The following is a 12,999-nucleotide window of genomic DNA, read 5'->3' on the forward strand; positions in this document are numbered from 1 at the left end:
TGTGTGTGTGTGTGTGTGTGTACTATTATGATTCTCATTTCATTCTAACAGTGTAATTTCCAGAGTGATCAAATCGGATATATGGATATTTGTTTTTGCAGGCAACATGTGATGAAGAAGGCAACAACAGTCAACAAGGTTTGAGGGAACTCGAGGAGCCAGAATCCACCTCAACGCACATTTACGTTGCTCCGGGGCAGCTTTTGTTGGATATAATAACGCCGCCCGTCTATTCCGCAAGCTTGAAATGACTCTTGGACACTTTCCCGCCTGGTTTCCAGGCTGTGCTCACGTGTGGCGAAGCTGTGACGCTCCTCACTGATGTCACGTCTCCATCTCCTGAGGCTCCAGGCACGAGCTGCAACACCCCTGCAGCTTCAGCACCTTCAAGAGCTCTTCAGCCACATCAGGAAATCCACCTCATGCCTGCGAATATTAGGATTTTTCTTTAAAATCCTTATTTTATTAATCAAAAAACAGGATAAATGTTCGTAGCTGTAAGCCAAATCAGCTCATTAGCTGCAAATATGACATTACTCCTCCCCGTGAGACGGTTTTTAATTGTTTTTAGGCGAGCCATCCATAACGGCTGCTTTAAATGTGTTAGAAAACATCCATTTATTAATTTGTCTGGTCAATATTTTGCCAGACGCTTACAAAAAATATTATTTCTTGCATTTATTACAGCGGAGGGCTGTCATAAAAAGAAAGTATTTCATTTACGATAACTTTCTTTGAGTTTTAGGGGGGAGCAAGTTTTGAATGAATCAACGCAATGTCTGTCTGTCTGTCTGTCTGTCTGTCTGTCTGTCTGTCTGGCTGGCTGGCTGGCTGGCTGGCTGGCTGGCTGGCTGGCTGGCTGGCTGTTTAAATGCATATAAGTTGTTAAAATTCAGTACTTTCCACCCTAAAAATAAAGTTTTTTCCCGGAAAACTTGTCATCGTAGCAGGTTCTGGAGAGCATCTACCAAATTTAGGAAAAAAACAGTCATCTCCAGACGGCGTCTGACGCACTGGTGCTGTTGGAGAACTGCCTCGGCTCCTTAAGGTTTGAAGATTCTACAACGTGCAACAGTCAACTCACAATCTATTCAACTACTTCAATGAAATTGTGGCACAAGCAGCAATTTAGCAAAAAATCTGTGTTTGTTTATGATTGTGGAAGCATATTGTCTCCTGCTGCCGTGGTCCTCTGCCATCTTTCACTTCATTGGCCCAATGAAATACAGCGTCCATTAGGCCATTGATCAACGAGTCCCATCCTGTCACAAGGGTACAGCTGCCCGGTGCCCCCACCTACACACAAACACACACGCCTGCACGGAGACACGGGGCTGGTGAGTGGGGTCAGAGGTGGCTTGTAGTAATCCATCTAACCAGCATGACAGCAGCAGCTAATAAATCACTTATTCATCATTTAATCCCCCGTCTGTCGCCACCAAACTCCCCACCAGCAATGCCTCCACAAAAACACGCCGGTTTCATCAGGACCGACTGTCAGACAGACTGACTGAGTGACAGACAAACAGCTCCACAAGAAACAAATCAGCCTTTTACGCTGCAGCGTCACACATCGTCCACATGAAAGAGGAGTTAGCAACAACGTCTCAGCTAACGTGGTTTTTGTTAGACTCCAGACAGGATGAAGGTAGCTGTGGCTGTTATTTACTGTTCATGTTGCGTGCGCACGGCGCTTCCCTCCCTCGCATGATGATGGACGAGGCGACGCAGAGACACAGAGACGTGTGTGTTTAAGACAGAATAGAAGAAAGTTCATTTTCGGGGATTTCTCCATACAGTTAACTTGAATTAAGGCTCAAAACCCACCGCTTCACTCTAATCCAATTCTCATTCCCACAGCCTTAATTTGGTCTTCCTCCCTCCGTCTCTGCCCATCGCTCCACTTAATTCACATTTCTCCAAAGCATGTTGTCTCACCTGACAAGAGAGAGAAGAGGAGAACAAGCGGGCGGCTGGACTGAAAGAGAAAATAGAGGCAGGGGAACGGAAGAGGAAGAGGCCTGATTGTACAGTTTAATTACCAATCCTGACTTGTAAGTGCTGTGGTGGGGAACTGCACTACCCAGACAGCTTCACTGCATCCCATTAAAGCAGGAACAGAAGGAGGCATCCCGACCAGTCTCCTCTGGCTGTCCTGCAGCCCATCGCTCCTATCTGGCCATTCTCACGCCTCCTTTTTATTCCATTCTCTCATTTCCATTCCGGTTAACTTGTTTGACTGGGATGTGGAGTACATAAGATAATAGCCAGTGAGACGGGGCGTTTGTGGCATCCCCTTGTCTGTGTGATTGAAAGTCACTGGGTTAAGAACATGAGTAAGAGGTTAACGGTAATAAAAATAGCTATTAAGCATATATTCCCTTCCTGATGTGTCACCCTCAGAGGGAGAGAGGGAGGGAGAGAGAAAGAATGCAGGAGGGAGGGATACTGGCACCTAATTACAAGGAGCGCACTTGGCTGCTTTTATCAGTAATTGGACTATATAGCCCTTCATTATAATTTACTTTCTCCCCCAAACTGTGATAATGCAGACAAGCAGAACTGAGTGGGCCTGTTAGTGGCACAGAAACTGACACCAGTTAATGGTTAATTATAATGACTAAATTAAAGGAGTGACGGTGAAAGGGCACTGGATAAAGCTCAGGCGCTTAATTTAACAGGATCACTATCAGAGAAACCTCACAAGTTCAGGATTGGAAAGAGGAGACGAAGGAGGGGAAATATGTGCACGGAAACCCAGGCTGGATTTATGTTGCAGTGTCTGTTGTCTTCTGCTGAGCGGAGGAGGCAGAGACGCAGACGTGACCAAGAGAGCATTAATTGTCTGTTTTCAGGCCGTGATTGCAAACAGGATGGAAACCTATTTCCATTGAAGTGTCCACTGGATAGAATGAGTAAGTTGTTCTGCAATTACTTCCTGTGACACAGAAACATGCAGGCGGACGAAAAGGGGAAGGCTGGAAATGAACACGCTTCAATCCCAAACTAGCATTTCCTGTTGCAGCTAATGCTATCATGTCTGCTTTTATCTGCACATCATGGTCGCTGCGAGCGATTAACATACTGAGATTTGATTGTTGATGACGTAGGTGATCACTTATTTTATACTTTTCATTGTAGATATGGTTTGTTTTCCCTTTTAAAATAACCACTTCAAACATTTCGCTAACATTTTATGAAAGGAAGACATTTAATAATTGGGCTACAAATGAATAATGGAGCAACGGGACCGAATATGAACCTGTTGTGTTGCATCTGTAAGTTGATTTTTTTTCCTTTAACTGAACAAAGACCAACAACAAAAGGAGGTTGTCGGTGTTTTAGATTCAGTCGCTGTGTTATGGTGTCGTAGGCAATCGGGTCATCGCTGGGATGAATGATGACACCCTGTTTGAGATGGTTATGACACCCTTAATAAGAAAAACAAAATTAAAAATTACTATTTAGTTGCTAAGTGAAGATGTATTCATCAGAATGTTTACCTGGACCATTGACTTCAATATTATCTGCTAACATCTCCTCCCTCTTCACACCTCTACTACTCTTACTACCTCTGTGAGGTCACAACAAAGAAAGCGAGCGTCCCCAGTAAAAACCGTGCATGTCTCCCTCGCGGGCATGCATGGAGAGCAAACGTTCCCGTGCTCGGGGAGTCAATAAGAATCCGAACTGTCAGCACAGCACGCTCAGGCGCGACTCACTGTCACACACACAGCATCAACTAAGATGACACTTGATGCGTATTATCATAATCGTGCGATTACATGTGTATTTCAGATTTTCCTGCTTCGAATGTGAAGCCCGCGCGACGCTCTCACACAATCTCTTTCTTTCTCCTCACACACAAGTACACACGCAAACACTGTAAATCCATGGCTTTGTGTCACTGTCTTCTTTGGTCCCTCTGGCGTTGCCACAGTGCCGCTCCGCTCATCTCTCATCTCACACACATTCGCCAGCGGCATAATCGCCGTCGCCATCGTATTCATCACCGCCACGATCGCCATCTTCGCTAACATCGCTATTAAGCTGGATCACAACCATCATGCGGCACCTTTCTGAGATCGCAGCCCTCCTGGAGGCCCCCGCACGGCACCATCATTGCTGACACATGCATGGTGGCGGATCATCACCGCAGCTCTGCTAAAATCCCCTGCACCATCAAAGGGAAAGGCCTGTCCGTCACTCATGGGGGCGATTATGGGGCTGAGTGACAGGGGACGAGTGACACTAAGCGGCCGGGCTGAATGCACCTCCTTCAGGCCTGGCAGGTCTGGGTGACACCGGGGGCTGGGCTGCGTCCCTCATGTGTGAGGATTAGCCCCGCCAGCTGCCATCTCAGTGCCACTCTGCTCTCAATCACACTAAGTGGCGAACGCACGCTCCCCCGCGCCGACACGCCGGGCGTGCGCAGCGTGCTGCTCTGCTGTGTGGAAACACACCCACAGGTAAAAGTTGCTCTCATCAGTTTGCAGAGGGCTTGAGCATCACTTGGTTTGTGACTGTAACAGGTAGCACGTGCAGCACGTGAGGCTGCACAGCATCCTCATCCACATGAGCAACACCATAAGATCTCCTTCCACACAGATCACATGACCCAAACGTCACATGACCCTGGCTGGGCCCGTTTAAAAGTCTGGTGTGTGACCATAAAGAGAAAGACAAGGACGTCTTCGTATTAGTCCCATCACGGTCACGGCGAGCGTCTTTCCTGTGATAGATTATCGGACGCTATCCTAAAATCTGGGCGGGGGTCGATCTGATTGATCTCCTAATTAACCTCGTCAGGAATTACCTGTCGGCGTCTCCTCTGTTTCCGTTTAGGCCTGTGGCCCCCATCGCTTCTAAAATTAGCCATTTTAAAGAGTCGAAGAAAAGTTCTGTTGTGAAACCGAAGCCTTGCGTGGACGCACGGGGTGACTGAGCCCGTCGTATAGAATAGTCATGTTATTTCTTACGTCTCACGAATGAATGAATGAATCATTGTTTCTTCAGTTTCCCTCTGAAATATCTGATGGACTTCAGTTATTTCATATAACCATCAAATTACAGCTTCTTGGCTGTTTTTGAGTCATTTCTTCCAGGATACTGAGCCTTTTGACCTCAACGACAGCAAAAAAAACCCACCCAAAACATTCATTTACACTGGTTTAAACTCAATAATGAATTGTGTCTCTTATATTTGGCTGATTTTCATGTGGAACACGAAGAGGAACAACGAAGAGCGTCTGACCATCAAGACTCGATGAACGTTTTCCCTCCTGAGGACGATACGCCAGCAGCCCCGAGCATCGCAATTAGACAAACAGTAATGGCTACGCAAAGAGTCCACACACACACACACACACACACACACAGAGGCAGACACAGGGACACAGTCTCACTGCCCTCATTACTACCCCTGCACCATACCCAGCCCCCACCATGCGTGACCTCTCTCACCTGGCAGACTGCACACCTTGGGCTTATTCAGCAGAGTCAAATGCCAGCCTCTTTCCTCTTCAGCAGCCACTCTTCTGCTCCCTTGCGCTCACATTCACAGCTCGCCTGCTTCCCAGAAATGAGATTGTGGGGGATTTCCAGTCTCCCTTTCCCCAGTGGGGTAATTGAAAATGGGACTACAAGGGCAGATTTTAAGAAAAAAGCAGGAAAATGCCACCGTGTAACCCCCCCCCCTACACATCCCAGCTCTGGATATCTGTAAACGAGACCAAGCAAAAGTTATTTTTACATTATCAGCTACATTTCCTGAACAAATGGACGTTTTTGCTTGCTAACCGAGCTTTAGATTTGGGTGCATTCCAACTAAGCGATGCTTTGACTCCTGTCCCACGTGGACACGGTGCAGGCTTGAGTCGCACGTTTGAAGACAGCACACTCCTGCTTCTCTGGTGTCTGTTTGTCTTTGATCCAGTCCACCTGATCCCCCCCCTTCACATCTGTGATACTTTAGCAGCATTTACACATAAAAGCACACCGGTCAATCCTGAGCATAACAGCTAATTGTGGATTTCAACCAAGACAGTTTCATTGATCTTCTGTCTCGTTGTTGCCAAGGTAACAAAATCTAAACAAAATTCCTTCTCATTTTATGTAAAAAAAAAAAGGGCATGAAGCTTTAATCTATCATTTTTATTGATAGATTAAAGCTCTGTGCATTTCTTTTTTTTTAAATTCAGGTTTCAGGAAATCGACAGAGCCAATATTTCAATCTGCTCAGTGCGCACCTTTTTCTGATTTATATCAATTTCACGCCGCCCATCAGGTGCCACATCATAGCGTAAGATAATAACCCAGAAATAACCTCGTTATGGAGACAGCAATGCGGTCCGGGCACAATGAACTCCGAGCTGAAGAAGTAGTGACCTGGAAAGTGGCAGGAGAGTTAATGCCATTATCTCTATCACACATTCGGGAGAAAGGGGCTGACACACACAAACACACACACACACACACACACAAAAGAGAGAGAGGGAGGAAGGAAGAGAATCATTGCAGCATTGCTAATGGACGGACAGGAAGAAGGAGCGATAAAAGGGAAGCTCCTCTGATGGTTTTTGATTCCTGTCTTCTGATTCACAGCTATGAGGATTTTACCATCATCGCTGCTTTTGAAGAAAAACATTTTTTCTATTATTGTTTTGGCATTAATTAGTTTGGAAATGAGGGAAATGTAAAGCGGGCTTTTAATGAATGATTTATTTTCATGTAGTTTTGAGGGCACGTTGAATTGTTTGTCGATTTGTACAAAGGTGCACGCGCACACGCACCCGCTTCACCTGCTGACAGGCTGTAAACAGGCTGTTTGTACACAGCCTGAACATCCAAGCGATACAATTCTAGTTTGCTGATTTAAGATCCTTGAAAAACAATAAGGTTTCCTTTTAATTTTGGATTTAAAAGCAAGACAATAATCCGGGGGCAGAAGGCAAAACATCATATCAATCTCATATCAGAAGCTGAGCGGCTGCGTTGCAAGATGGAAACGCTTCAGGACCAGGATGAGGACAATTAACGGGGAGAAAAAATAATCTGGACGTAACAAAGTAATCACCCCTTTGATATCCCACATCAATACAAGTTTGGACACTTTGATTCATGAGCCTGCCTTGATGAGCCTGGTGAATATATTAAAAATATGTTTAATTAGCATTTCAAATCAGTGGCACTCAACTAAAAAAGAATATAAAATAAAGGAGAAATATGACCATTTGTGTGTGTGTGAGAGAGAGAGAGAGAGAGAGAGAGATGGGGGTGCATGAACAAATTAGTCGTGGTCTTGATGAACAAAGAGTGGCCTCAGAACAAAGCACGTGTTTTAGCCTTGTGCCTTCACCTTCTTGCTTCATTTTGAGGCCAGACGAATGAAAATGATCCTCAGGGCCTCTTTTTTTCCTCCCTTCCTTTCTTTATTTCTTCATCTCTCCTCTGCAATGAAATATTTTGTCTCTAATTAATATGACCTTATGAATTTTTAATTAAGCTCGAACCCCTCTTTGAAAATACAACTGGGAACCTTGAACTACATGTGTCAGTATTTGCACTTCACTGCAGGGGAGAAAAGGGCAGAAACATGACTTTGGTTTAACGAGTGTGAAGGAATATATCTGTACATTTTAACCTGTTTACTCCTTTTAGATGCGTTCGCTCAGCTCGGCTGAGTGGCCTCTGATCTGTCGGGGCTGTCGGGCTCAAATCACCGTCATTCTCTCATTTATCTTTTTTTCTGTGATGTGATGCCAGAGAGGAAGTAAAGATTTCAAACCGTTTCAAAGTGAATTTTAGATGAGGTGTAATTCAATGGAAAATATAAAATGTCAGTCTCAATTCTGCACTTTGAAGAAAGAAGGATTCTTAACACTTCACTTGCTTGCACAGCCGCTTCTCTTCTCCTTTTTTTTCTTTTGAGCTTGAAAAAAATGAAGATTTTAATATCTTCCAACAGCAAAAGGAGGCCCCATGACCTAATTTCCATTAAATTGTAAATATTAAATTGTCAATACTCCAGAACTGTAAATAAGATAAGTACACACAATGACTGAACACAATCAAAAGATCACGATGAGCCGAGATGACTGCCACTGATGGACCTGACTGTGGGGAATGACCCTACTGGGAGGTGGACCCAGGTCGCCATTTGGGGCTGAGCCGGGGTGAAACCTGACCACCAGGTGCTCACCTGCGAGCCAAAACCCCGGCTCCAGGATGGGGCCCCGGGAACACCATCCCGTGTCAGTTAGGCCATGGAGAAGGGCGGCCTCCCAGTCATGGAAATGCTGGAACAGCTCTACAACTTCCACAGGGTGCTTGAGGGTTCATGGGAGTTGACCCAATCAGTGAAAAGGTGGCATTTGACCATGTCCCTCGTGGTATCCCGTTGGTGCTCCACAAGAATGGGGTCCGAGGCCCTTGGTGTGTGGGGCAGCTTGGTGGGCAGTGCTGCCCTCTGTTGCTGGTTCTGTTCATTATATCTGTGGAGAGAATTTTTAGGTTCAGGCAGGAGCCAGCAGGAGTCCAGGTTGGCAATCAGAAGAGTTCATCTCTGCTTGTTGCACATGATGTTGTCCTGTTAGCCAGGACCTTTAAGCATGATGAAAAGGGGAGGATGAGAAGGACGAGAAGCAGGGCCTCCAAGTCCGAGGCCATAATTCTCCACTGGTGAAGGTGGCTTGTTGAAGAGGTTCTGCCACGAGGAGTTTGAAGACACCTGTGATGCTACGGACAGGACACATCTTCATTTAATGTGTCCCGATGGTCAAACTATTTTCATTTATTTCATTTCATTTTTGTCCAGGCCAGATTCATTCCCTTTTTGAAGCCAGTTAATTGTGCGTTTAACTCAAAAAGCCTGCTTGCAAAAGCAAAGAAATGAAAAACTTGGCACAGCTGGGATGGCATAAACCTCCTCGCAGCCATCATCACATGCGCACGCCTCTCTGGGACTCTCTCCCAGGATTTATAATTGATTTAGTGGGCAGCCGATAAAGATCGATGTGGCTCCGTCTCATCTGCGACACCAAGAGAGTCGCTGTGACATCATGTGATGGTAGACACTGCCCTATTATAGAAGCGCAATCAAATATTTGTAGCATCCGGACACAGTCGTTATTTATTCATGCTAATGCAAGTATATTAAAGAAACTAAACAGGGTTAGTTCTCCATCATTCACAGGGGGAATCAGCCAAAGCATTTATCAAGACCTCGGGTACGACTCCCCTCGGCCAAGTCTACCCTCACATATGAAATGCTAACTGACAGAATGAGCTGGATAATGGCCCTGATTTGTATGCTGCTCTGTCATTTCTTTATGGTTGTTTAGCTAATAATGCATGATTTGGGACTGGAGTGTCAATAGAAGACTTTGCTGTTGTGTATAAGTAGCTGTGAGCATGAGCACACACACACACATGCGCACGCACGCACACACACACACACACACACACAAAGATTGCTTATAGCACATGCTCAACATATACGCTTGTATTTTTCTAAACATGGGCTACATATAAACCCACCCATATGTATTCAGTTAGTTAGTTAGTTAGTTAGTTAGTTAGTTAGTTAGTTAGTTAGTTAGTTAGTTAGTTAGTTAGTTGGTTGGTTGGTTGGTTGGTTGGTTGGTTGGTTGGTTGGTTAGTAACCATGAGAAAGATAATCAGAAGGATTTTTTAAAAGGATGATATTTGTTACTCTTTGAAAGTGAGAAGTTGTTGTTTCTCAGCTGTTCAACAACATCATTAAGAGTGCCCCCCCCCCCCCCCGCCTTCGACCCTGGATAAGTTATATTTTCATACCTGCTTACAGAGGAAAAGATAAAAATGAAAAATGCAATATCCAGGAGCCGTCACATTGATTAACAAAGCTGAATATTGATTTGTCTCTAAATCGGAGCACGGGGCAAACAATAACGTTAGATTCCCAGTAACATGAAATTACAGGAAGAAGAGGAGTGCGCTCTGCTTTTTGGCTTGTCACCAAGTGGCGACACAGCGGTTTTTCACACAGAGTAAAGCAGCCTCACACATCCGAGAGGAAGCCAGGACTTTAACACAGACACTTCCTGCAGCACAGGTGATTTTAGGTGATAGAAATAAACTCTTACAGCATGTTAAATCGACCAGAACAATCAAAAATGGAACATTTGGTCTTATGATGGTGTGGTTGTCATTAAGGTTGGGGGTTCTAACGATGGTGTCCTTGATCAAGATCCCAAATCTCTGTCCCTTTAGGTGACATTGCTATTTCTGTGTTTGTTTAGAAGCCACTCTCATGGTTGAAGATTGGAAACCGAAAGTTCACAACGATTAATCTGTGTCATTAAAAACGTCTCTGTGACACAAGAATGTAAAACAATATGGGAGCCATGATGGTTTCCAGCAATCATTTAATGAAGGAATCAGAAAGCCCAGCTTTCAGATTGCATTGGTAACAGGTTGAGCTCTCCTGCTCCTCAGGCTTTGTTCAGAACTGCTCGTTGTGTTCTGACACCGGCTTTTGAAACGTCTTGTTCCGTCAGAGAGTATCTGATGACTGTCTGGCCTGATATGTCAGAAACATCCGGATTGAAGCGATAACAAACGGCATGCTAACTCCGATGCTTTGGCACGATGTGAAAGAAAAATCTTCTCTAACAAGGCGTAGAGACCCACACCTAGAGAGTTAGCGCTTCATGTCTTCGACAAATGGACTTACACCTCCTCCTTGAGCGGAGCCCAGGGAAGGCAGACGCCAGTCGACTTGCCTCCATCTCTATATTAAATCGACCAATCAGGGGGTGTCAGTCATGCATCCCAGCTCACGGCTGACAAGTTGGCAGTTGCAATGCAAGAGCGGTTCATTCATTCCGATGACACTCTGCCAATATCTGTATGGCAGAGATCTCACATCTCAGCCTTTTTACTCTTAGTCAGTGGACACAGACTCACAGTCAGACAGAGAGGAGGGGAGATGGGCATCGAACCGAACAGAATTAAAAGCTTTCACTGGAAGTCCTCAGACCCGGGATGTCTGACTTGCCAGTGTGAAATGTGACTGATAGCGTAGGGGAAATGTTTACAGAAGAAACAGCTTGTCTTCCAACCCACAAAGCTCAGATTTTAATGAAATTGGATATAGTCTTATTGGAGTGTAATAGAATGCCTTTGCAGTTCTGATTGTAGTTGAATCTTAGGGATAGATTGCTAAGCTAGGAAGGGCTCCTCACTCGAGGGTTGTTTACCAGAAGTGTTGACTTGAGTGGGTTAGTGGGGCGTAACTAGTAATAAAACCACCGTGCAGTCAATAATAGTCTTACAGTTTGCACAAGTGGCATTTTTTTGTGAGTTTAGTGCATACATCAAGATCCTCAGACATAAAGGTATGAAACTCAGCAGGGTTCATGTGTTCTTTTCTTTCTTGGATTAAATTCTCAGGTTTGCTACTTGCGGCAAACTTGTTGAACAAGAAAATAAATTAAAGTGCAATTATTAACAAAAGGCTTAACCATAGCTTTTGTGACACACACAAGTCTACATGCAAATAACTGTGTTTAGTGTGTTTGAAGAAATCAAGATGAGCTCGGATGCTGTGCCACTAATGACCTGTCCTGGAAAGGAGTCATAGTGTGTGGGGAGAAAAAAGCAAATTAAGAGGAAATAACGAGTTCGACCTGCCAGGAAAGTGAACAAAGAAAATTTAGTTTAATCCAATTGATTGAACATTCATTCTATTGCCACTGTATTGCCGTAAAAAACACTATGGATTGTTTTTTCCTGTCTTAAATAAGAGTTTTAGGTTCAGTTTATTCCGTAGCATGTTGAATGATTAAAACTAATGTTTAAAAGGCCGTATGAAATATTGTGAAGTAAGAAGCAAAGAAAATGGATTCAGAGGAAACAATGTATGAGCTGCATGTTTTGTCATAAGTGGGATACATTTGATCCTTAACAGTGGGTGACAGAGTGTGTGATGTTTTCCTATCTTTCATTATCAGCCAGCCGGCCTGGCTGTCAGGCCTTACCTGTTGATGAGCGAGTGGACCGCTGACCTGATGGACAGATGGATGGCTTTGTTGATGAATGCCTGGCAGGTGCTTTGTCAGTCTGGAAGGCAATCTAAGAGCCAGGCAGAGGGGAGAAACCACTTAGACTGCAGGGACACCTCGTCCCCCGTGTCCCGCACAACTCAAAATCCCACCTGCCCCCACTTTTCCTCAAACCCTCACCCCCAATTACTATCAAATTACAGTTGTACGCTCGCTGTTAATGAGGCTGCTTTTACAAAGCTTTTGTCGTCCATAATAGAAGGCAATGTCGGTCCAATATCAGCTGGGTCTAATTTAGAAAAATGCCCATAGAGGAGGTCAATCTCCCCTTTCATACACGATGACTGATAGATCCAATACCTCTGGAATCAGATAAAACTTTGATAAATGGCCCTGGGCCAGCCCGAGCGGTGTTGGGATGGACGGCAGGGAGCAGCGGAGCTGCTGTGACCACGGCCAGCCTTGTCCCTCTATCCCATCACCTCGGCGCTGGCTTTGATCAATGAGGCCATAGTTCACACACACACACACACACATACTACGACACGTCCTAAGCCCGTCATCAGATGATTAAAAGGCCTAGAGGATATTGCTTCCCCACCATACACATATCCAAAAAAAAAAAGGAGAAGCCTGACGTGAAACTTCCCAAAACTCTAAGACAACAAGCAACTCCCTCTTTGCAACTTTCTGCCTGCTCGCTGCGCCTCCTACGAGTCGGAATGCAAATTTGAATTGATCTAAAAGAAAGTGGGGGTTAAGTATTAAACAGATAGATTTAACCTTCCTCTTACTTGTGTCCTCTCCTACTGAGCAAAGGGAAAAGAATCACTCTGCTCGTCTTGTTATTGTTGTTTTTCCATCTACCTTAAGCCACGGGACATTGCTGCCCTAACCTTGCATTAATCACAACCCAGTTGATAAATTGACCCTCTGATTAACATGATGGATAGCC

General features: G+C 44.8%; 1 long non-coding RNA gene across 1 annotated transcript; it reads right to left on the reverse strand.

The window, feature by feature from the left end:
* Positions 1-3,338: 3,338 nt before the first annotated feature.
* LOC115252103 (uncharacterized) lies at positions 3,339-5,944 on the reverse strand. The gene is made up of 3 exons (XR_003890552.1): positions 5,800-5,944; positions 5,464-5,719; positions 3,339-3,431 (listed from the first exon to the last, which is right to left on the reverse strand). It is a non-coding gene; the product is annotated as an uncharacterized lncRNA (long non-coding RNA).
* Between the last annotated feature and the right edge of the window lie 7,055 nt (positions 5,945-12,999).

Source organism: Takifugu rubripes, chromosome 13, assembly GCF_901000725.2.
Source record: "Takifugu rubripes chromosome 13, fTakRub1.2, whole genome shotgun sequence".
NCBI lineage: Eukaryota > Metazoa > Chordata > Actinopteri > Tetraodontiformes > Tetraodontidae > Takifugu > Takifugu rubripes.